The sequence below is a fragment of the Vulpes lagopus genome, chromosome 23 (genome assembly GCF_018345385.1).
Source record: "Vulpes lagopus strain Blue_001 chromosome 23, ASM1834538v1, whole genome shotgun sequence".
NCBI lineage: Eukaryota > Metazoa > Chordata > Mammalia > Carnivora > Canidae > Vulpes > Vulpes lagopus.
Window position 1 is genome coordinate 36,379,942 of NC_054846.1, and position 23,660 is coordinate 36,403,601.

Consider the following 23,660-nt stretch of genomic DNA (forward strand, 5'->3'; position numbering starts at 1 on the left):
ATGGAGACTTATGACTACCCTTGAGTGTATATAAATATTAACTACAAATATGTATATGGTTGTATACCATGTATATGGTATAGTAGCATGGTTAAGAGAGATTCACAATGATACCATATTCTGAACTGGGAAACTGTAGGAACCAGAAATTACTCATAAAAAGGCCAGTTACATTTCTGGTACCTTTCAGAGAAGGGATGTCAAATTATAAGGTCTACCTGGCAATCAAGGTATTGAAGACCATAAAAATCTGGATGAGGAGTAAAATAAACACTTAAAATGAGGATATATTAATTTTACAATCTGTAATGAGTTTAAGTATTTTTAAAGGTGTTCATACCTGGTCTCCTAAAATGAATCTAAAGTAGCTGCTAAAATACTTCAGGTAGCTAATCACACATTGTTCACCTGATAATATTCAACTCAGAGATTTAGTAGTTATTTTTGTATGTGTGTTTGCTGTTGGTAGTATTTTTTTTAATTTTTATTTTGTATTAACAATTTTAAAAATCTAGTCTATGATTTTCTGACTTTAAATTTTGAACTTAAAAAATTTTTGAACTTTAAAAAGTTTTCAATTTAAAAACAAACTTTAAAAAAGTGTTTAATGACAGTAGATATTCACATGGGTTATTCCACACTAACATACATGAAATGAGGGGGAAGAAAAATCTGTGATTTTATTTATTATTATTGCATTTTTGTTTTTAACAAGGTTCTGCTAAAGCAATATGTTTTGATTTTCCTAGAGATACCATTATTCTTTTAGTGGATGAAAATAGCAATTGCTGACAGCTTCATCATCAAGTATAGCCTCTAGAGTCTAAAATCTGTGACCAGAAGTCTCTCTTGCTGAATAAATTAACATGCTATTTTCTTTTCCTTTAAAAACTAAGATGACATTTAGGCTAAACTGTATTGAAAATAGCTTCCCAAATAAAAAAAAATCTCCAACATATATATTCTTTATATCATAAGCTAAAAGCAAATGGACAGCAATAAACCAGGAATAACATTATCTTTCCACCAGGTTACGGCATGGCTTAGCCTAAATGAATCTATTCATAAGTAAAATCAAGAACTTTCATTGAGACAGTGAGAAAAACCTATTATTTTAAATGATCATTTTAATCCTGGCTTTTATGCATTTTTCTAACAGGTCAATAGGATTAAGTATTAATTTTCATGTTGCTTTCCATTAATTCTCCGTGTTATGTGCTTTGGAAAAGAAAGTAATGAAAGAAAAAAAAAAGTAATGAAAGTTAAATAATGAAAATTGATATGCCTGAATTGAGCAAGAAAGTAGTACAGCATTGTAACTAGTATACCAGTTATGAAACTGTTAAGTTCTATTCAAAGAAATGATGATATATAAAATTCAGTATATGAAAGAAAAAAATGAAGGAATTGAATCTCTTCTAAAATTATAATGCTGTCATAGGTAGTTTACTAATGACATATATCCTAGAGCAGTGGATTCTAAAACTGGTATTAACTATTGTAATCACTTAATCACTTAAGTTGACTGAATTAGGGACTTCCTAGACTATTTTGCCTGTGGTCCAGCTCAGTCATTCTACAATGGGATCCAGAAATCTGGATTTTGAAACTACTCCTTCAGTGTTTCTCATCAAGGTGAATATATTCTAGATATATAGACAAATATATCGCTGATTCAGAAACCACTCTTCTACCAGATGGTGGAGAAGTTTCTACAGAGATCCCTGATAGGACATCAGAGATAAAATAATTCAGGATTCTTGTCAGATTTTATATTATGAATTTTTAAAAGTGTACATGTTTATCTTGGTTCACCTAACTTTCCTCAAATGTTATACCGGTATTCTCTGACTGTGCATATAAATATGCCTCCTCCTCAAACTTTCCTTATGAAAAGTATTGAAGAGAAGTTGACTAAAATAGACATATCCTGAATCAAAATTTTTGATCATATTTATCTCTACTCTTGTCTTGTGAATCTCTTAATTCATCAGGATTTATTGAATAATCAAACCCCTCTTAAAATCTAGAACTGAAATTATTATAAATTTAGCCATTTCTTACAAGTGTCCTTTCTGGCAGAGTGCTGAATGAAAGGACAATGTCAGACCTAGCCCATAAAGATAAGAACATGCCCAGATATTTGAAAATAAGATATTTTTAATTTTAGGAATTAAAAATGCCACTTACAAACTAATTTGAATTTGTAAGGCTGTCATTTTTTTCCTCTGTCTCTCTCTCTCTCTCTTTTTTTTTTTTTTTTAGAGAGAGAGAGAGAGAGAGAGCTTGTGCATGTGAGCAAGTGTGGTGGGGCAGTGAGGGGCAGAAGGACAGAGAGAGAATCTTAAGCAGGCTTCATACCCAGCACAGAGCTTAATATCGGGCTAGATCTCACAACCCTGAGATTATGACCTGAGATGAAGTCAAGAGTCAAGTGTTTAACTGACTGAGCCACCCAGGTGCCTCAGTTGTCTTCTATTTTTGCCTGCAAGCATGGATATGTGACTTTAGTTGTATATTTTCCAATTTTAAAACTATATTATTTCTGGAATTTTATTTGGATGCATATCAGAGTTCTTTCAGAGGTAAGAATGAGAACCTCTATGTGATGCTTGTCATGAAGTTCTTTTCCTAAAATATGATTTTCAAAGAATTATGTTTAGAAATATTTCATTGTCCCTATGAAGGAAGAGACTTCTTTGTGTATTATTTTTCATTTTTGTATTTTCAAAAAGAGCAGAGGTTTCAAAAAATCATATTTTCCCTGTAAAATAACATGAAAGAAATAAAACTTTCAGTTACTTAACAAGGAGACATATTTGGTAATAGGAATTGAACCAGGGTCAACCTCATCCAGAGGAACAAAAACTTTCCTCAAATAGACATTCCTCACACAAAGAGTGATTCAATTACTATATTAGTATATATACCACTGGGCTGTTGGAAAGACAGGGAATTGTATTGAATAGTTGGAGCATGACTTTGAAAGAGGTCTTCCCTATATGGCTGGATTATTTGGTGCTAGAATATAGCAGAAATTAATCACTTTTGATTTAAGCACATTTACCACCATCTCCTGTTTTTATTTCCAAGTTAAAGGATAGGTAGGCAAAGTTTAAAGAGTTTAAATAAGTTGTCCAAACTTTCATCTCAGACCAGAAAAATGTACAGATATCAATTTTAATATCTCATACAACCACAATAAGAATTTGAGCTGAATTAAGAGAAATCAAGTAGAAAACAACTGCCTGGGGCTTAAAAACAAAACCAAGAACCTGGCCGTCCTACAGCCCTAGGAAGTCAACAAGCGGCTTTCAGGAACTAGTGAGGAAGAGTGACTGGCTCATGCCCCATACTCTCAGTGGAGACCCACTGAGAAGTCTACCTCGTGTAAAAGCAAACAAGAAATAGATCAACCTCAATTGAATCATGTGATTTGTCCTAATGAATTTCTGTCTGCCATCAAGTAAACAAAAATAATTGATCTCACTAGAAAATAGGACCCAAATTATTGAAAATCAAGAGAAAAGTAGACCAGCAGGTTATGTAGATAGTAGAATTATCAGACACAGACTTATATTAATCATAATATATCCCAAAATGAATAGAATATGGAACATTTCAATAGAGAACTATAGTTAAAAGTGTGGGTATGGGTGTGTGTAATGTGAAAAAAAAATCCTAGAACTAAAAAAAATTAATAACTGAATGAAGAATTCAATAGGTGGGTATAAAGGAAGATTGACATTGCAGAAGAGAGGATTACTGTCTAATCTTCTTTTAAAGTAAATCTATTGAATTAAGCAAAGAATATCTTGAAGAACAGAGACAAAAAAAAAAGAAAGAAAGATGAGAGGTACATTTAATTAAAGTCCTAGAGAAAGAGAAAAGAAGAGATAGAAGCAAGATTCAAAGAGTTACTGACCAATAATTTTTCTAATCTGACAAAAGATATGATACCAAAGATTGAAGAAGCTGTAAGAATACCAAATGCAAAGAAAATCTAAGCACTTCATAGTAAAACAGCTGAAACCCAAACACAAGAGAAAATCTTTAAAAAGACTCCAAGGGAAAGGCTTATTGTTTCCAAAGGAACTAAATGAGACTGACAGATGACTCACCTTCTTTATACGACCATCAGATATATGACAAATATAGCCCTGAATGTAGTAAAGAAAAAAAATGAAAAAAATTCTTTTAATATTTGCCTTATGTGTGTGTGGATTCACATAGATGCATGTATATCCATGTGCATATATGTATATATTTATACATAAATTAATGGGTTTACAGCATACACATGAAAAATGGAAAGAAAAAAAAACACAACAAAAAGAAGCTTGATCACTACCTCACCTAGTACAGATTAATTAACTAAAGGGGATCTTAGACCCAAATGTAAACGGTAGTAAAGTGAAATTTCTAGAAGGTAATATAAAAGATATTCATGACATTATGGTAAGCAGATACATGTAAACAAGACTCAAAAACACTAGCTGTAAGGGCACCTGGGTGGCTCAGTGGTTGAATGTCTGCCTTTGCGTCAGGTCATGATCCCTGAGACCCAGTATCGAGTCCTGCATTGGGCTCTTCACAGGCAGCCTGCTTCTCCCTCTGCCTCTCTCTCTGTCTCTCACGAGTAAATAAATAAAATCTTTTTTTAAAAACCCCACTAACTCTAAAGGGAAAAATGAGAAGTTGAACAACATTAAAAGAACTTCTGGGGATCCCTGGGTGGCGCAGCGGTTTGGCGCCTGCCTTTGGCCCAGGGCGCGATCCTGGAGACCCGGGATCGAATCCCACGTCGGGCTCCCAGTGCATGGAGCCTGCTTCTCCCTCTGCCTGTGTCTCTGCCTCTCTCTCTCTCTCTCTCTCTCTCTGTGACTATCATAAGTAAATAAAAATTAAAAAAAAAAAAGAACTTCTGTTTACTATTAGCAGACTGAAAAAAAAAAATCAAGTCACAGATTAAGAGACTGTTTTGACAATTTGAATAAATGCCAGGGAACATTTTTATATGGTGAAGAATTTTTGACCAAAATACATGAAGAATTCCTTAAATCAGCAAGAAAAGGCAGCCTAATAAAATAAGGCTGGCTAATGAAAAATTAGGTGCTTCACTTAAAAAGCTACCCAAACAGTTTATATGCTATGTGCAGGTGCCCAGCATCATTCATGTTCAGGGAAATGCAGATTAAAACAACAATGACTACAGGGGAAAAAAAACAATGTTGGCAAGGTTGTAGAGGAACTAGCAATCTCACTTAGAGTGACTACAGTAAATTGGCATTGGCGTCTTGAAAACTTGGCAATGTTTATTAAAGCTGAACGTATGAATATCCTATAATACATGTATGCTAAAAAATGTGATTGGCCAAAGCAACACAATGATTTTTATTGAGGTGAAATTCACATATCATAAATTAACTATTTTAAAGTGTACAATTCAGTGGTACTTAGCGCATTCAAAATGTTCCACAAATACCACTTTTATACAGTTCCAAATTATTTTTAATATCCCCATATCTATTAAGCAATCAAAGCAAAGTAATTATTGGTAGTCAAAAATGTCTCAAATTTTCATCAAATTTGGAATGGGTAAATTCAATAGTGTTTAATAATTCAATATAATCATGTACAAAGATGAAATGATCAAGCACTGCTACAGCTGCTATGTGGAATATTAGTACTAATTCTTATATTTATAATGCTCTGCAGAAGAAGTCAGATATAAAATGACACATAGTGTTGTTCCATTGTTAAAAATTTAAATAGTAACCCAAATTAGTCTCGGTGTCAGAAGTGAAAAGAGTGGTACTGCAGGATGGTGGGGAGAGGAATGATGCCTGTAGGGACCATAAGGCAGGATTTCATGCTCCTGAAAATATTCCATAATTCAATTTGTTAAAAGACTGGCTCAATAAATGTGTTAACTTTGTGAAAATTCCTCAAGCTCTATAGTTTAGAGTTGTGCACATTATCCTATATGGGTTTATTCTGCTGGGGAGGCGGGTTGTTATGCTTTTTAATTAAGATTTGTTTGTTCTTTTTTTTTTTTTTACAGAAGTTTTAGGTTCATAACAAAATCAAGGTTAAGATACAGAAATTTCTCATATACCCCATGTCCCCACAAATGCATAGCCTCTTCCATGATCAAATCCCCCAATAGAGTTGTACATTGGTTATAACTGCTAAACCTTCATTGACACATCATTATCACTCAAAATCCGTAGTTTATATCATAGTGTACTCTTGATATTGTGCATTTTATGGGTTTGTACAAATGTATAATGACATGTAGCCATCATTATGGTAGTGCACATAGTATTTTCATTTTCCTAAAAATCCTCCATGCTTTGCCTATTCATCCTTCCTCCCTTCCCCCAACCACTTACAATTTACTATCTCTATAGTTTGGCTAACTCTGTGAATTTTCCAGAATGTCATATAGTTGGAATCACACAGTACATAGTCCTTTTGGGTTGGCTTTTTTTTCACTTAGTAATATGCATTTAAAGTTTTTCTATATCTTTTCATGACTTGATAGTTCATTTCTTTTTGGGATTGAATTATATTCCATGTCTGGATGTACCACAGTTTATTTATCCATACACCAACTGAAGAATACCTTGTTTCCAAGGTTTAGCATCGTAAATAAGGCTGTTATAAATATTTGAGTGCAAGTTTTTGCGTGGACATAAATTTTCAACTCCTCCAAGTAAATATCAGGAAGTATGATTGCTGGATGATATGATTAGTGTATGTTTAGTTTTGTAAAAAAAAAAAAAAAAACACATAATGGGGATGCTTGGGTGGCTCAGTGGTTGAGCATCTGCCTTTGGCTCAAGGTGTGATCCTGGAGTTCCGGGATCGAATCCCACATCGGGCTCCCTGCAGGGGCCTACTCTCCCTCTGCCTGTGTCTCTGCCTCTCTCTGTGTGTCTCTCATAAATAAATAAACAAAATCTTAAAAAGAAAAAAAAAAACTAACTTTCTCAGGGCACCTGGGTGGCTCAGTTGGTTAGGCAGCTGCCTTCAGCAAAGGTCATGATCCCAGAGTTTTGGGATGGAACCCTGAGTTGGGCTCCTTGCTTTGCAAGTAGCCTGCTTCTCCCTCTATACCATTTATGCTCTCTTGCATGTTCTCTCTCTCTCTCAAGTAAATAAAATCTTAAGGAAAAACAAAAACAGAAAACACCTAACTTTCTTCAAAAGTCTCTGTACCATTTTGCATTCCCACCAGCAGTGCATGATAGTTCCCACTGCTCCCCATCCTTGCCAGCATTTGTATTGTCAGTGTTTTGGATTTGGGGCATTCTGATAAGTATGTAAGGATATCTCATTATTTTGATTGGCATCTCCCTGATGAAATGGGAAGTATCTTCTCCTTTGTTTATTTGCCATGTGTCTATCTTCTCTGATGAAGTGTCTGCTAAGGTTTGGCCCATTTTTCACTTGCTGTGATGAGCATGGCTGTTGCATGTAAGTGATTAATCACTTAACCCTATACCTGAAACTAGTGTTATGCTGTATGTTAACTAACTGGAATTTAAACAAAATTTGAAACTAAAATAAATTTTAAAAAGGTCTTTGCCTCATTTTTCAATCGAGTTGGTCTTTTCTTATTGTTGAGTTTTGAGAGTTCTTCACATATTTTGGAATAACAGTCCTGTATCAGATATGTCTTTGGCAAATATTTTCTCTTAATCTGTGGCTTGTCTTCTCGTTGTCTTGCCATTTTCTTTTACAGAGCAGAAATTTTAATTTTAAGGAAATATGTCTTATCAATTTTTTCTTGCATGGATCATACCTTGGTGTTGCATCTAAAAAGTCATCACGATATCCAATATCATCCCAGTTTTCTCCTACTTTATTATCTGGGGCTTTTGTAATTTTGTGTTTTACATTTAAATCTGTCATCCATTTTGAGTTAAAATTGATTTAAAAAAGTGTGAAGTCTGTGTTTAGATTCATTTTTTGCATGTGGATGTCCAGTTGTTCCAAGACCATTTGCTTAAGACAGTATCTTTGCTTCGTTGGATTGCCTTTTTTCCTTTGTCAAAGATCCCTTGACTACATTTATGTCCTCTAGTTTTGAGATCGCTACCCTGTTACACTGATCTACTTGTCTACTCTTGTCTATTTGTCTACACTGTCTTGATTACTGTAGCTTTGTAGTAGTCTTGAAGTCAGGTGGTGTCTGTGCCCCAGCTATGTTCTTCTAAATATACAGTGGGCTTTTCTGGATTACCTTTCTTCACATAGCGCACTATCTCCAAAATCTTAGTTAAAAGGACCACAGTATTAAGCAGAATGGCTTAAGATGGTGAGTGATTAATGTGAAAATTGTTGGAGTGCCTGGGTGGTTGTTTGTTAGCATCTGATTTCAGCTCAGTTCATGGTCTCAGAGTCCTGGGATCAATTCCTAGGTCACTTGCCCTTCACCCTTTGCCCCCCACCCTGCTCCTGCTCTCACTGTGTCTCTAATCAATCAATCAATCAATCAATCAATCTTAAAAAAACAAAGCCAAAAGAACTGTTAATAACAAAAGATAAGATTCTGAATCAAAGTCTGAGTTGCAGAGTGGTTATATTGACCATTGAGATTTAAGTAAGAAACTCAGGTTCAATAAGAAGGAAATACACCATGACTGTTTAGTTTAGAGAACTGTCATAAGTTTAAATGGACATTATAAAAAAATGTCAAAGGACTCAGAGTTCGAGAGTCAATAATACTGCCAACCAGTCTAAACAGATTTATTTTTTATAGAAATACAGAGGACAGAACCCAAGTGCTAAAATATGTTGATTAGTTGATAGGAAAGAAGACAACAGTGCATGATAATCTTCTTATGACTTCATTTGTAAATGTTAAATGTAAATATTGTGAATATTGGTTGGTAACTCAAGCTGGGATAAAAATAAAGTAGACAAATTACTTTGAAAGTGGAAGCTAAAGGACCTAATAAAGATGAAAACATGAGGGGTAAGAGAAAGAAGGTGACCTGTGCAGTATGTGGAGCACTCAAATTTGTACCTGGCATATAGAAAGAATTCAATAAATATGAGCTGCTATAATAATGAGAAACATAAGACAGAAGAGAATGGGGTGAGGAGGAGGGTGGGATTAAGAAGGGTGAAAAATGAGAAGATGAAAAGGGCCAAGAAAAAGGAAAAATATTAACTATGAGTATTGCCATTTAAATTCAATTTTCATCTAAACCATCATTTATTATGTTGCATGCCACTTTTTAATGTTTTACGTTTAATGTTTTATAGTGATAGTCAATGCTGTGATAGCCTATTTTTATGTGTTTGTTTAAAATGTTTAAAAACTAACATGAAGACCAGTCTATTTATTATGGAGCAGTTTATTATACCCCATTAAAAGATTATTATCATAAGCTTTTTATATAAGTACAGTTTTGTGCATATTTAATTTTATTAAGTTATAAAATCTGTGCAGATGAGAAAAGGGGGAGAGAGTGTGCATTTGATAAACCTTTCACAGAGAAGGTGAAGTTCAAGATGATATATGGAAGAACAAGACATGGCATGAAAGACTTTACTGCATAACTCCAAGAGCACCATTACACTTGTGACTAGTAATCTTTTGTAGTTGTGCACTGCCGGGACCTATCTGAAATTCAACTTCTCTTACTATTTGGGGGGAGAGGGAATGGCCCCTTTAATTTTTTCTTACTATTAATATATTTTATTGAGATATACTTACAAACAATGAAATATATCCATTTCAAGTACACATTTTGTTGTATGGAATACACTTTGATAAATGCATGCAACCACGTAACTGCTATCACACCATCATATGGAAGAGTTTCCTTATCTTAAGCAGTGCTCTTTTTGATCTACATCTCTGCCCCCTCTCCTCTGCCTCCATCTCCAGCAAGTCATTGACCTACTTTCTGACAAAATCCAGCCATGTAAAAAAATCATATTAAAAATCACAGAAACTATTTTGTTCTTAGGAAGAGTCAAAAATGCTAAATGATTCTTACATTTGAGAAAATTAGCCATACATGTGCAGTCGAACTCTGAGATACTAGGTTAGTTGACATGATATGTCATGGCATATGCATGTCATGGCAAAAAACATGGGTAAATATATGGCCCTCAGTGAGATTTTATATTATTTTATTATTTTATTTTATATTTATTTATTTAATTTATTTTTGTAGTTTATCTTCTTGATCTTCATTGCTTTTATTTACCTATCTTCCTCCTCCTTCTCTCTCTCTTTTTAAAGATTTATTTATTTATTTGAAAGAGAGAGAACGAGCAAGCAAGTGGGAGGAGGGGGGCAGAGGAAGAGGGAGAGAGAATTTCAGGCAAATTCCCCGCTAAGCAGGCAGCCAGATGCAGGGCTGACCTGAGCTGAAACCAGGAGTTTAATGCTTAACCGTCTGAGCTACCTAGGCTCCTTTCTCATCCTTCTTGCTTCACATTTGGTATCCTGACTATTTAAAGAGATCTCATTTTTTTTCCCTAAAGGGAAAGAGGGAGACTATAAACCAAGTGTCTACCTAAAGCAATAACAATTACAATGAGATCAGACTCTGATCAATCCACATCTTCTTATTAAAAGCAATTCTGTTAAACGTGTTTCTTTTCTAAAATATAGCTGGTGTTTATGCAATATAATGATTTTATTTAGTAGCAAATAATAATCTTTAAGGTTTTCTAGGTTTATTGACATACCTCTCATTACTTTAAGTTATTGCCAAGATGTTTTTGGCCATTCTTTTTTGCTCAGACAAAAGTGCTCCTCATAATCATCAGTTATATAAACAGCATTCTATTCATTCAGAAAAAGGGCACTCTTTGTAATACTATTTTTCCTATAGGGCCAGTATTCTACAATAGCTCTTCTCCTTGGTATTATTCATCTTTTATTCATTTTCTGTCTTATATTCTAAAATTATCTATTGTGTAAAACACTAGTGATAGATGGCCCAAAATCATCTTGTTATTAGTACTTGATGTGATAATAAGTATTTAGATTATAAAATATTTTATATGTTCACATATACTTCTTCCATTTACAATGTTTTAAGGCCCATCCTAGGCACTTTGCCATCATTATCTTATGGTCTCCTCACAGGCAAGATGTTGATTATTACCATCTCCTTTCATAGAGGATGAAAAGAAGGCATGGCACCGATGTACAACTTGCAAAATTGACATATATTCAAGCCTGTTTCAATATCACTGTGATACCCATACTTTTCCCATCCATGACTAATGGTATCTATAAATATCAGAAGAATGGGTTATAGGCTTAAGTTATTAAGCCCTGATAGCAATTTTGATCTTATTTAGTGAACAGTAGATAATATAGAAAACAAGGAATTCATATTAGTAATGTGATAAAAAAGCAATAACATAAATAGTAAGATATTATTTTTGTTTCATTTTTTTCTCTAACACTGATTCTATAAGTCTATACCAAAAAGCAAGTTTATTTCTCTAAGTCAGATCCTCAAAAAGTTTCATAAACAGAAAATGTAAAAGGAATACATATTAAAATCTGTGCTACAATGGTATATTATTTAAAGAAAACAAATGCATTATTTCTCTTGACAGTGTCATCTGAAGCAGCCTTCCTGATTTAAGTAATTATTCAAATGGCTAATTTCCTACAGGAACATTTTAACCTTATCTTCTGTATGATTTATTTTCATTATCAGGACAAAATGTAATATAACTGCAGCAATATGTTTCCACAAACATTTCAAATCTGTTCTTTAGAACATATATCACAATTGTTTTATTACATCTTTTATATGTGTGCATATATAGTGTGTACATATGACTATGCGTGTATATATATACGTATATATGTAAAAAGTTATATTGAAACATATCCAGAAAAGTACAAACTTTGTGTGAATAACTTAGTGAATTTTCACAGTGAACATATCTCCGTATGTAAATATAACCTTAACATGAAGGAAAATTATTACTGATATTTCAGGAAACTATTTTGTAGCTCTTCCTATTCATTATCCTCAGTTTACCCAAATAATAATAAGTAATCAGCAAACTAACATCTATTATCATACATTAGTTTTGACCATTTTTGAAACCAGTATAAATGGAATCAACAAGATAAATTATTTGTTTTCTTTAGCTATATTATTTGTATGTAATATCTTTTCTCGACATCATGCTAAAAAGACTCACCTATCTTATGTATAGCAATAGTTTGTTACTTCTCATTGATATATTTTATCATATTATGAGACTATTCCAATATGCATTAGCTCATTTTACTGCTGGACCTTTTGATAATTTTTAGTTTTTGGCTATTGCTGATGGACATTTGGATAGTTACCAGGTTTTTGGCTCTGGCTCTGAGTAAATGCAGACTTGCCTCAATTTTTCATACTTTTACAGAAACACCTCTGCCGTGTTAGGTTTCCATCACTTACACTAGAATTTCTGGACAACTATCCACATTATTTACAATACTGACAGAGGGGCATGGAAACAGAAGTGTTGTTTGAAAAAGGGATAGTTTGTTTATACAGGAATTGTACGCAGTTTAAGGTATGCCTTTTGATGCCATATGCATATACTTTTAAAGTATGAAACCAGGAGTATGTTGTTGGATCATAAGGTAAGAATATTTTCAGCTTTGGAATATACTACCAGTTTTTCACAGTGCTGGTGCTAATTTTCTAGACTTGAAGCAGTATATAAGAGTTCCACTTGCTCTACATTCTCCCCCAAATATTGAAATAATGTTTTAGATATTCTACTCAATATGGTGAGCATGCATTTCTCTGATAAGAAATAATGTTGAGCAGTCACTCCTATAGTACTGGCCATTTGGACACCCTCTTTTGTGAAGTGTGTACAAAATTTTTGACTTTAAACATTAGATTGATGATCCTGTTCTTATTTTTTGAGGAGTTTTATTTTATAAGTTTATTATAAACGCTATCTTAGCTAAATTGACATAAATTGAATTGCACATATTTAAAGTATGAAATTTAATTACTTTTGACATATACATATATTCATGAAATGATCAAGATAATCAGAATAATGAGCTCATATGTTATCCACAAAAGTTTCCTTATAATTCTTGGCTGTCCCTCATACCAGTTCCAGCAGCCTCTTTTTCAGTCTCCAGGCAACAACTGGTCTGCTTTCTGTCATTATAAATTAGTTTGTTTTTGGGAATTTTATATATGAATGAAATATATACTCATGTTGTGTAGCTTCTTTCACTGAACATAATTACTTCAAGATTCATCTATATCATTTTATATATCAATAGATCATCACTATTGGGGAGTTATTTAATGAGTATAAAATTTCAGTTTTGTAAGATGAAAACATCCTGAAGATGGATACAGAATACTGTAAATATACTTAACACTGCAGAACCGTGCACTTAGAAATAGCTAAGATGGTAAATTTTATGTTATACATTTTAACACAATAAAAAATAAAATTAAAAAACACCCTTTGCTTTTTAGCTCAAATAATTGGCATATTTTACTAAAATAAGGAAGACTGGGAAAAGATGAGATTTGCAAAGACATCGCAGAATCAACTTCTCTGTTTTTGTCATGTTTGAATTTTAAAATGTCTATTAGAGAACTAAGAATTGAGATCAGAAAGCAGATGGAGTATCCCACTTGGAGAACAGAGGAGAGGTCAGACTGCAGTCGTATATTTGGTAGTCAAAAGGTAAATAACATGTATAGCCATAGACCTGGATAAGAACATCTATAGGGAAAAGTGTGAATTTGAGAAAAGAAAGGAGTCCAAGACCATTCAAGTAGTTCAATCATCTGGCAGAGGAGGAGAAGTCAGCCAATAAACTTGGGGATGAAAGGTTTGCAGGTTAGGAGAAACATCATAAGAAGGTGGCATCACTAAAGTCAAAAGAAGAAAATGTTTCAAGAAGGAATTAGTTAACTGAGTTCACACCATTGAGAGATTGGGTAAGATGGGATTTATTTTAGTGGCTTGATGGACCCTCTGTGACACTTAGTTGGGAAGGAATTGGAAAGTGAGAAATTAGAACTTTTGAAATCTTTTTCAATCAAAAAACATGGTGACAAGAGGGAGAAGTGGGGGTGGTGGGAAGGTTTTATCTTTAAATACAGGGACATATTAAAGTAGGATTTTAAACTGCTGAGAATGATTCAGTGCAGAGGAAGTAACCTGATATGAATGAGAGGAATTAGCACAAGAAAATTCCTTGAACATCTGAAAAGGTTCATGGGTAAAGTTCAAAGGTGTTTGGTAGATAGTTGGGGCATGCTGGATGAGCTTGAAGCTCCTATACAGTGATTACTATTTTCTCAGGGAAGAAAAATGTAAGGCAATCCTTCCCATTGTAATTAGGAAGATTGAAAATAACAAGGAGAAGATATTTATCTTGTGCATTACAGTATCCTAAGAACTTAATAAAGGATCTGTCACTTAGTAGATATCTAATAGGTAATTTTTAAATTAAAAAAATGTTTAAAAAAATCATTAATTATCTTTTTGAAGTTCATTTGCAAACCATTTCTAAAGTCATTGTGCCTGGAATGATTTTGTTTAGCTTCCTCAATGTATCAGAGCTACAGATACATGATAATAAGTCTCTAAATGTGTGTTCCCATTTCCAATGAACAAGTTAAATCACACCATCTTTTTCTTTTAATCGTAGATATATTGTTTTTGAATGATTTTAGGACACAGTTGAATGGCATCAGAAGGCACTACCTTAAGAATTTACTGTTGTAATTTATCAAATTACTCCTTTTTGAGTCTTATTTTTCTCACATGTAAAATGGAGAATAGTAATGCCCTCTTCACAATTCTGATGAAAGAATTAAATAAGAAAATGTTAGTGGAAAATTTTATAAAGGCAATGTTCTGTAATACTAATGGTTCACTGATACAAATCTTAAAAAAAAAAAAAAAAAATATATATAGGGCTTCTTCCTCCACATGCAGCCTCTCTAAGTAGCATAAGGAGACTAGTCATCTGTGTTCATAGAAGAGTAGTATATACCTGTCTGTAATAATCTGAATTATAATCAAAATCATTAAATGACACTGATATCTACAAATATGAGTAAGGAATGTTCAGCATTCAAACTTTTAGGTTCTTTTAATTTAAAGATGTTACTTGATAAGACTCAGTAATACATAGAATTTTACCCTTACAGGGTATCCTAAATTTTACTTGCTTCTAGGGAACATATCTTATAAATTGTCATAATTTGTCATTTTTAGAGATTGATGCAATCAATCATAATTTGTATATTCATAAACTGCTTTGTTGTACTTGCTTAATTTGTATGATTAAAAATAAACCATCAAATATAAGAGTGAAAAAAATACCTGAAACCCTTCTACACAGTTAACTCATCTTTTTTTAAATGGTAGGATTACTGATAACTGTTTAGCTTTGTACACATGGGAAGCAAGGCAAAGACTACATGCTCATGTAGTTGTAAGATGAACATATTGCAGAGATGGTTATAAGAAGTAGTAAATTTGAGAGTGCAGTTTTTCATTGAAGCTTATTTTTTTGATCTAGCATTATTTTTTTTGGTAATAGGAATATGCCATTCATAATTATAATCACTTAGTGCTCCCTTAAAAATGGAATGTTTAAAAATTAGGAAAAGAGCCCAAGTTGTGTGACACCTTCATTGTTCCCATAAAAATTAAAGGATATGATTGAGTCTGGACCCCTTTGAGAGTCTGGGCAAAGGAACAGTGGAATGTTTAACATGACTTAGAAATGCAGCACAGTTGGTCTCGGACTCTAGGGTATATTGTAGGCATTATTAATGTGCCTTCTGTGCAAAGTAAAGATGTGGAATGTTCACTTGACTTTTCTCAAATAGCAAATGAAAGAGACTTAAAAATACTGATATCTCATTCACATGTAAATAATGGGCCGAGTATTGTCAACTTTAAAAATAAAGACATACGGATGCAAAGTAAATCTATTAGACAACATTGTCTTGATTTATTTATTTTTTTAAGCCTGGACCATACTTCCAGAACCCAAAGGTCTTGACATAGCAATAGAGTGGACACTCACACATTCATGGTTTCTTTAAGGATACTAATTTCAGCATTGAATAGAGGAAACCAAACAGTAAGATTTGAAAGTAGAAATGTAATTTTCCTGTTTGGAAAAAAGTCCACTAGGGTAACAGTGACTAGATTCAACATGCAAGAACCATCATGATGAATGTTTATGACAGTTTTTTGAGAGCCAATTATACTGTTTTGTTTTGTTTTGTTTTGTTTTGTTTTGTTTTGCTTTGCTTTGTTTGTACAAGGGCTGGAGATCAGCCAGGTCAGTTGTATGCACAAAGCTGCTTTGGATCTGTCTTTTCAAACAAGAGCTGCAGAAAACCTTATAGCAAGGTTGACGCTTTATTCCACTCTGGTAAGAGAAGCTTTCTTTTTCTTTGCTATGGTGAAAGTTTGATAAGAAATGCTTTTACACCATAATGTGGTCAGAGAGAAGAGAAGCAACAGCTTCTCTATGTTGCAAGTCATAAAATATTTTCTTTTCTTTTGAACCACATTTTCTCAGAATGCTTTTTGCCTGTATGTTACAGCAAAATAAACCTAAAGACTGAGTCATATTTTACGTGTTAAATTTGTATTTGAGGTAGGAGAGTCTTAAACTACTCTTCTGTTGCATGAAATGTGGTGTTATCTCACATTTTATGCTGTTGATCGCCTGGGCAGGACAAAGGGGGACAAGTCAGTATTTTTCTGATTCCATGGCTGAGAGTGAATCCGTGTTTTTAAGTTTGCCCTTAAGCTCACCACCATAAAGTTTCAAGGACCCAACCAAATTTGGCCTTTGAGTTTATTTGCAGGTATTTCTAATCGCCTTAAACTTTCATTTTAAAAATTTGAAAATCTCGAGATAGTATTCTAAGTGAGTTTGTCTGTGTATTGCTTTTGTGACTTTAGCTGTAAATAATATAACCTATACCCATGTATACAATATACATGATTTTGTTTATCACATGAATTTCTTTGACCTGTAATGTGTCTCATTATTTCCACAAAAATTTCTAAGGGTTGTGAACTCTCTCTGAATTCATATCTGTCTAAAATGGCAATAAATACACACACAGATAACTATATACAAATATTTGACATGTACACAATTAATTTTAGATGATGGCAGATATACACGTTATAGCAATGTAATCCCTAGAGAAGTTTATAGTTTGAAGTTTACATTTATATAACTCTTCATTTTCTTGCCAAGCATTTGTTCAGAAAACAATGACATATATATTGAAAAAAAAAGACTTTACAACCAACCAGATGCATTTAAAGCTAAATCTATTTTTTTAAGTGGACTTGTCCATAGTCTCTTTTTTCAGTAGTTCAATTAAATGTAAGATTTAATATATATCCATGAAATTTTAGTCTAAATATTTTTATGAATTTACCTCAGAATAGTATTCCCAGCTTCAAAGGTATAAGCAGCTGGCAATGTCAGTCTAGCTGGTCACTAATAAATATTCATGGTCATTTGATCATTTTAATAAGTATTTATTGACAATCTATCTTGCTAAATGTTCAATGAGAGGAAATCTGTACTTTATAAAAGAAAAGGAACATATGATATAAGTACAGATTTAATGATGATTCAACAAATATGCTTGAAAATAATGAATTTATATTACAGTTTGGGCTAAGGACAAATAGGTAAGAGTATTTTACACACAGGAAGAATCAGAGACAGAGATAAAATTCAATGAGAATTAAGTTTTCAGATTTAAAAATAATTCTGCCCTTTAATGCATGAGCCTAAAAAACTGTAACAATACCATTTTTCCCTTTTACCTTCTTTTAAATTATGTATGCATTTAATACAACTCATTTTAAGTACTCCAGCTGTGTACATTGTACTGAAAGAAATAAAAAGACAGCCCTGGCACTGAAAGAGATTCTGGTTCAAGGGGAGCAGAGGCAAGAATATAATAATAGTAATAAGTAAAGACCAATTACATCACTCCATAGAGTAAAAGAAAAAAAGAAAAAAGAAAAGAAAAAGTCAGCCAATGTTCAGTGATTTCTGCTCTCTTAAAGAGTGCGCCTTGCCCTTAGGCACTTGCAGCCAGCAACAACAGCAGAAAGTCCCAAGTCTTTGACTTTGTATCCTTCCAAATTTTGAAGTAAATCTCAGATGCACAAAAATATCCTTATAGGACATGGGGAGCCTGGGTGGCTCAGTCAGTGAAGCATCTGCCTTCAGCTCAGGTCATAATCCTGGGATCCTGAGATCAAACACCATGTCGCTCCCTGCTCCCCGGGGAGTCTGCTTCTCCCTCCCCCTCTGCCCCTCTCCACCACTCTTGCTCTCTCTCTCTCTCTCTCTCTCTCTCTCAAATAAATAAATAAAATACCCTAAAAATATTCTTATAGGATAACAACCATGTTTAATAGTATATGCATCACCATTTCCATTATTACCTTTGCTATTAGAAACTACAATTGTTATCTCTTGTATTCAGAAGACAGGAAAGAAAAGCAGGTATAGCACCTCCACCCTCTGATGAGTATGGCCCAGTAGGATCTCCCAGAATGCTTTACTTTGAAGTGTTTACTTTGACTATTCATACCCAGGAACCAGTGTTTTTTCTAACTGTCTCCTGTGCAGGTTCCATCTGTCCTTCGTGGCTCAGAGTAGAGGCCACTATATACCATCATATCTTGCCACCAAGCCTCATGCCTGCTTCTGGTGAAATTATTCCATCTCAGAGCATTCTTATTTTTATCATTGAGGGGAAAACTGGAGTTTATGAACAGCAGGAAAATTCAGTGCTTCATAATCTCAAGGACAATGGGACACCTTTGTCACATATTCTCTCCTTCCACACATTGTTTGAGAAATATTTTTAGAAAGTTATTTTTATTGCTTTTTGAATTTCCTTTGCTTTCTTTGCTCTCCTGTTTGTTTACAGCTGATAATCTTGTACCTCATTTCATTGAGAAAACAAAATCATCTGACAGGTTCCCCCACATTCTTTTGCCTCTGAATCCTGAAAGCTTACTTCAATTTGCATCCATGTCTCTCTTCTCTCCACTTTTTATAGTGGATGGAAGAACCCAAACTTTTGTCAATGTTCGATCTTTCCTTTACTTCTGACTTTTCAGGTATCTACTTCACTCTGCAAAACTTCCATTCCTGATCTTCAATTCTATTTTCTTTGTAAAATCCTTCCCACTGGAAGTCTTTGTGGTCTCTGCACATATTTACCATTCCATGGCTGGAATAGTACATTGCCCTCTCGATGTTATCCTTGTTTCTGCTCAAACTTTTTTTTTTTTCTTTTCCCGGGCACTATTTTCATGACTTTACTTTCAGTTCTTTCCAAGCTTCTTCTACCTTCATGTGTCTTCCAAACTTTCTCAGGTAGCCAATTGACTCTTGTTAATAAATTCACTGGAAACTTTTCAGTTCTCATCTTGGCTTCCCACAAGTATCGAAATGTTGACTATTCACTCTCTTTGAAACATTTTTCCCTTTACTTCTCCAACATCACATTTCTCATAAATTTGTTTTGTTTGTTTGATTTTCCTATTTTTTAGAGTTTCCTTTCCTTCTCTTTCTCTTCTAGTAGATCATATGTTTTAAGAGTTCCTCATAACTCTTGGGCTTAATATTCTTTTCATCTTTCATCTCTCTATCATCTATCTATCTATCTCTATAGATCTATCTCTCTACCTATTTCCCTCCATTCCCCTCTTTCTCCATGGTCTGCATCACTACAGATGGTAGCTCTACTTGTGATTAGCATAGTATTACAAATAGAGTAATTGAATCACTATGTTATGCACCTGAAACTAATATAACTTTGTGTGACAAGTATATGTCAATAAATAAACAAACAAAAATAAGCATCAGTAATCTTACAGTAAAGTATGCAATAGCCAGGTGTATCTTTTTATAAAATACACTTGACATATTAGATTGTGGATCAGATAATAAACATACCTTCTACCCTAACTATTGTTTGATTAGGTTCTACTATGTTTCTATTTTAATATTGAATGGCATTATTTAGTATTGAATTTCATAAATTCATTATTTCTTTAGGTATGCAAATTAGTGAGAACAAAGAAGAAAGGGAAAAGTATATAAAAGTGGTAGATCAAACAGATTTTGTTACTAAGGAATCCATACCTTTTAACAAAATAAGTAATAAACAGTGGGATCCAACATATGAGAAATATTGCAAATAATAATATTTATTTTTATTTATTTTCTCTTTATTTTGAGATCTGTAGGATTTGAACAAAGATTTATAATGGGCAGCTTTTTTTCATAATGGACAGCTTTTGATCAAATTGAAAAGCAAAGTCTGAGAAAAAGGTATAGATGTGAAAGTTACAGCAGTTAGTTTCTTTGGGGTTACAACAAACAAGAGGAAAAAGAAATTGCCTCAGCCATTCTTGTGGAGAATATATTTCACAATAGAGTTCATTTAAAAGCAAGTATCACTTTTATTAAGGAATAATAATGATTATACAGTGGACCGCTCCAGACAGTGTTTGGACATTTGTACAGGATAAAAAAAGTTACAGATAATAGGGTGCCTAGGTGGCTCAGTCAGTTAAGCATCTGCCTTCAGCTCAGGTCATGAAGTCAGGGCCCTGGAATTTAGCCCCACTTCGGGCTTCCTGCTCGGCAGGGAGCCGCTTCCCCCTCTCCCTCTGCCCTCATGCTGCTCCCCCAACTTGTGCTCTCTCTCTCTCTCTCTCTCTCTCTGTCAAATAAATAAATAAAATCTTAATAAATAAGTAAATAATTTTAAAATGGAGAAAGAAAACAGGAAATAAGGAACAAATAATGAGAAATTATTGAGAAAGAGGAGAATGACTTACAGGCAACTGATACCTAATACAACTTATTTTGAAATAGAATTTCAGCAAGGGAAATAAGAAATTTTATTCAGTTTCAGGTTAGAAGGGAGGAAGAGAAGTACATAGAACACAGAGCTAAATCTGTCTTTAGAAGAAAACTTTTAAAAAATTATACCATTTTAATTATAAATGAATTAAAGGTTAGTATCTCTGAAATGCATATGAATCTACAAAATATACTTTGATTCATAAGTTAGTGTCACTATTTATACTAGACATGCTTCATTTTGCTTCTGATTGATTTTTTAGGCATATTATTTATGCTATTCGTTCAAATATGGTTAAGTCTGGCAAAATTATTTGCTTTATTTCTTTAAAATCTAGGTTATATTCTAAGTTATAAATATTTTTTCTTACATTTCTTTCAAAGGTGGTTAACCTTATATAATAAATTCTTAGCAAATAAATTTATTATGTGTGACCCACTGGTGGAGAAATTAAGAAATTTGTTGGTTATTATAGTAGGACTTTTTATAGATTCAGGTGAACACTGCTAAAGAAAATATAGCATAACTAATCTCCATTCAAATGAGCTAAGCTGAATCCTGGAGGTGATGAGAGATATTTTAATTTCTCTAGAAATAACTCAGACACCAGAGGACATGAGATGATTTCTTTAGAACAGTTATAAGGTAACAAATGGTTTCCAGACCTGTATAACACGGTTTTAATTTTTTTAAACCACCCCAAATATGTATATGTATATATGTGTGTATTATATTTTGTTACGTATGGTATATATTATATATATGTATGTATTAAACAGAGGGGGGAGAGAAAAGTGGGGAGCTTGACATTAGTCATATAGAGAGTAACAACTTAGGCCCAAGAAATTAAAATAATATAAAAGGTATTCTCATTGCCAGCTGTCCTTGTAAAATATCTTCATGTTACTTAAATATATTTAGGTTTGATAACCTGTTAAATTGCAACTCATTGTATTGGGGTTTTTTTCTAGTTTTCCTCTCTTTTCTTCATATTTTAGCCTTTTTCCACATAAATAACATCACAGAAGACCCCATTTCTTTATCTGAAAATAATAGATTTATATGGCTTATTTATAAAAAGATATACTATGGATATATCAACAGACTAGGTATAGAAAAGAAGTTCCTCAACTGTATAAACATCTACAAAAAAACAAAACAAAACAAAACAAAACAACAACAAAAAATCCTACAGTTAACATTTTACTTAATAGTGAGAAATTCCAAATTTTCTGGCTAAGTTCCAGAAAAGCAAGAATATTCTCCATTATTAGGCAGCTTGGGTGGCTCAGTGGTTTGGCACCACCGCCAGCCAAGGGCATGATCCTGGAGACCCGGAATCAAGTCCCACGTCGGGCTCCTTGCATGGAGCCTGCTTCTCCTTCTGCCTGTCTCTCTCTCTCTCTCTCTCTCTCTCTCTCTCTCTGTTTCTCATTAATAAATAACTAAAACCCTAAAAAAAAAGAATATTCTCCATTACAACTTCTTAACATTGTACTGGAAGTTCTAACTAATGCAATAAAACAAGAAGAAAAAATATAAATGGTATGCCTATTGGGAAGTAAGAAATAAAACTCTTTATAGATGACATGATTGTCTTTATAGTAAATCCCAAATAATTGGATATAAGATCCTTGGGGGATCCCTGGGTGGCGCAGCGGTTTAGCGCCTGCCTTTGGCCCAGGGCGCGATCCTGGAGACCCAGGATCGAATCCCACATCGGGCTCCCGGTGCATGGAGCCTGCTTCTCCCTCTGCCTGTGTCTCTGCCTCTCTCTCTCTCTGTGACTATCATAAATAAATAAAAAATTATAAAAAAAAAAACAAATTAAAACAAGATACCATGACACACCTATTAAAATGGCAAAAATTTAGAACACTGACACCACCGAATATTGGTGAGGATGTGGAACAACACAAATTCTCATTCATTGCTGGTAAGAAATGTGAAATGGTACAATCACTTTGAAAGATGGTTGGTGATTTTTTATAAATTAAACATAATCTTACCATATGATCCAGCAATCATGCTTCTTTGTACTTAACCAAAGGAGTGGAAAACTTATGTTTGCACAAAACCAAAACACAGATATTTATAGCAGCTTTATTTATAATTTCTAAAATTTGAATGCAACCATGATGTCTTTCATTAAGAGGTGGGTGAGTAAACTGTGCTACATCTGAACAATGAGATAGTATTCAGATCTAAAAATAAATGAGCTATCAAGCCATGAAAAGACACGGAGGAAAGTTAAATGCATGTGACTAAGTGAAAGAAGCCAATATAAATCTACAAACTGTATGATTCCAACCAGATTCTGGAAAAGGAAAAAATATGGAGACAGTTAAAAAATCAGTGACTGCTAGGAGTTAGGAGGAAGAAATAACTAAGCAAAGCACAAGGATTTTTAGAGTAGTGAAACAATTCTGTATGTTACTCTAATGGTGAATACATGTCATACATTTGCTAAAAATGTATAAAAAATCTATAAGTGATAATGTGTCAGTGTAGGTGTTATGGACTGTAACATATGCATCACTCTGGTGCAGGAAATTGATATTAGGGGAGGTGATGCATGTGAAGAAACTAAGAATATATGGAAACTCCCTATACCTTCTCAGTTTTGTTGTGAACCTAAAGTTGTTCTAAAAAAACATGTACTTACTAGGCAAAAAAGTAGATGAGGAAAAATGTGAGACAGCAAAAATAGGGCTTGGCTTT

At 33.5% G+C, this 23,660-nt stretch overlaps 1 protein-coding gene across 1 annotated transcript in view; it reads left to right on the top strand.

Annotated features, from left to right (window-relative positions):
* The first annotated feature begins 16,404 nt into the window (after positions 1 to 16,404).
* Positions 16,405 to 23,660, top strand: part of MGAT4C (MGAT4 family member C) — a 401,472-nt gene continuing 394,216 nt past the window's right edge. Inside the window, exon 1 of the mRNA XM_041738643.1 lies at positions 16,405 to 16,441. The gene's annotated coding sequence lies outside the window, so the exon portion shown is untranslated. The remainder of the gene's footprint in view (positions 16,442 to 23,660) is intronic.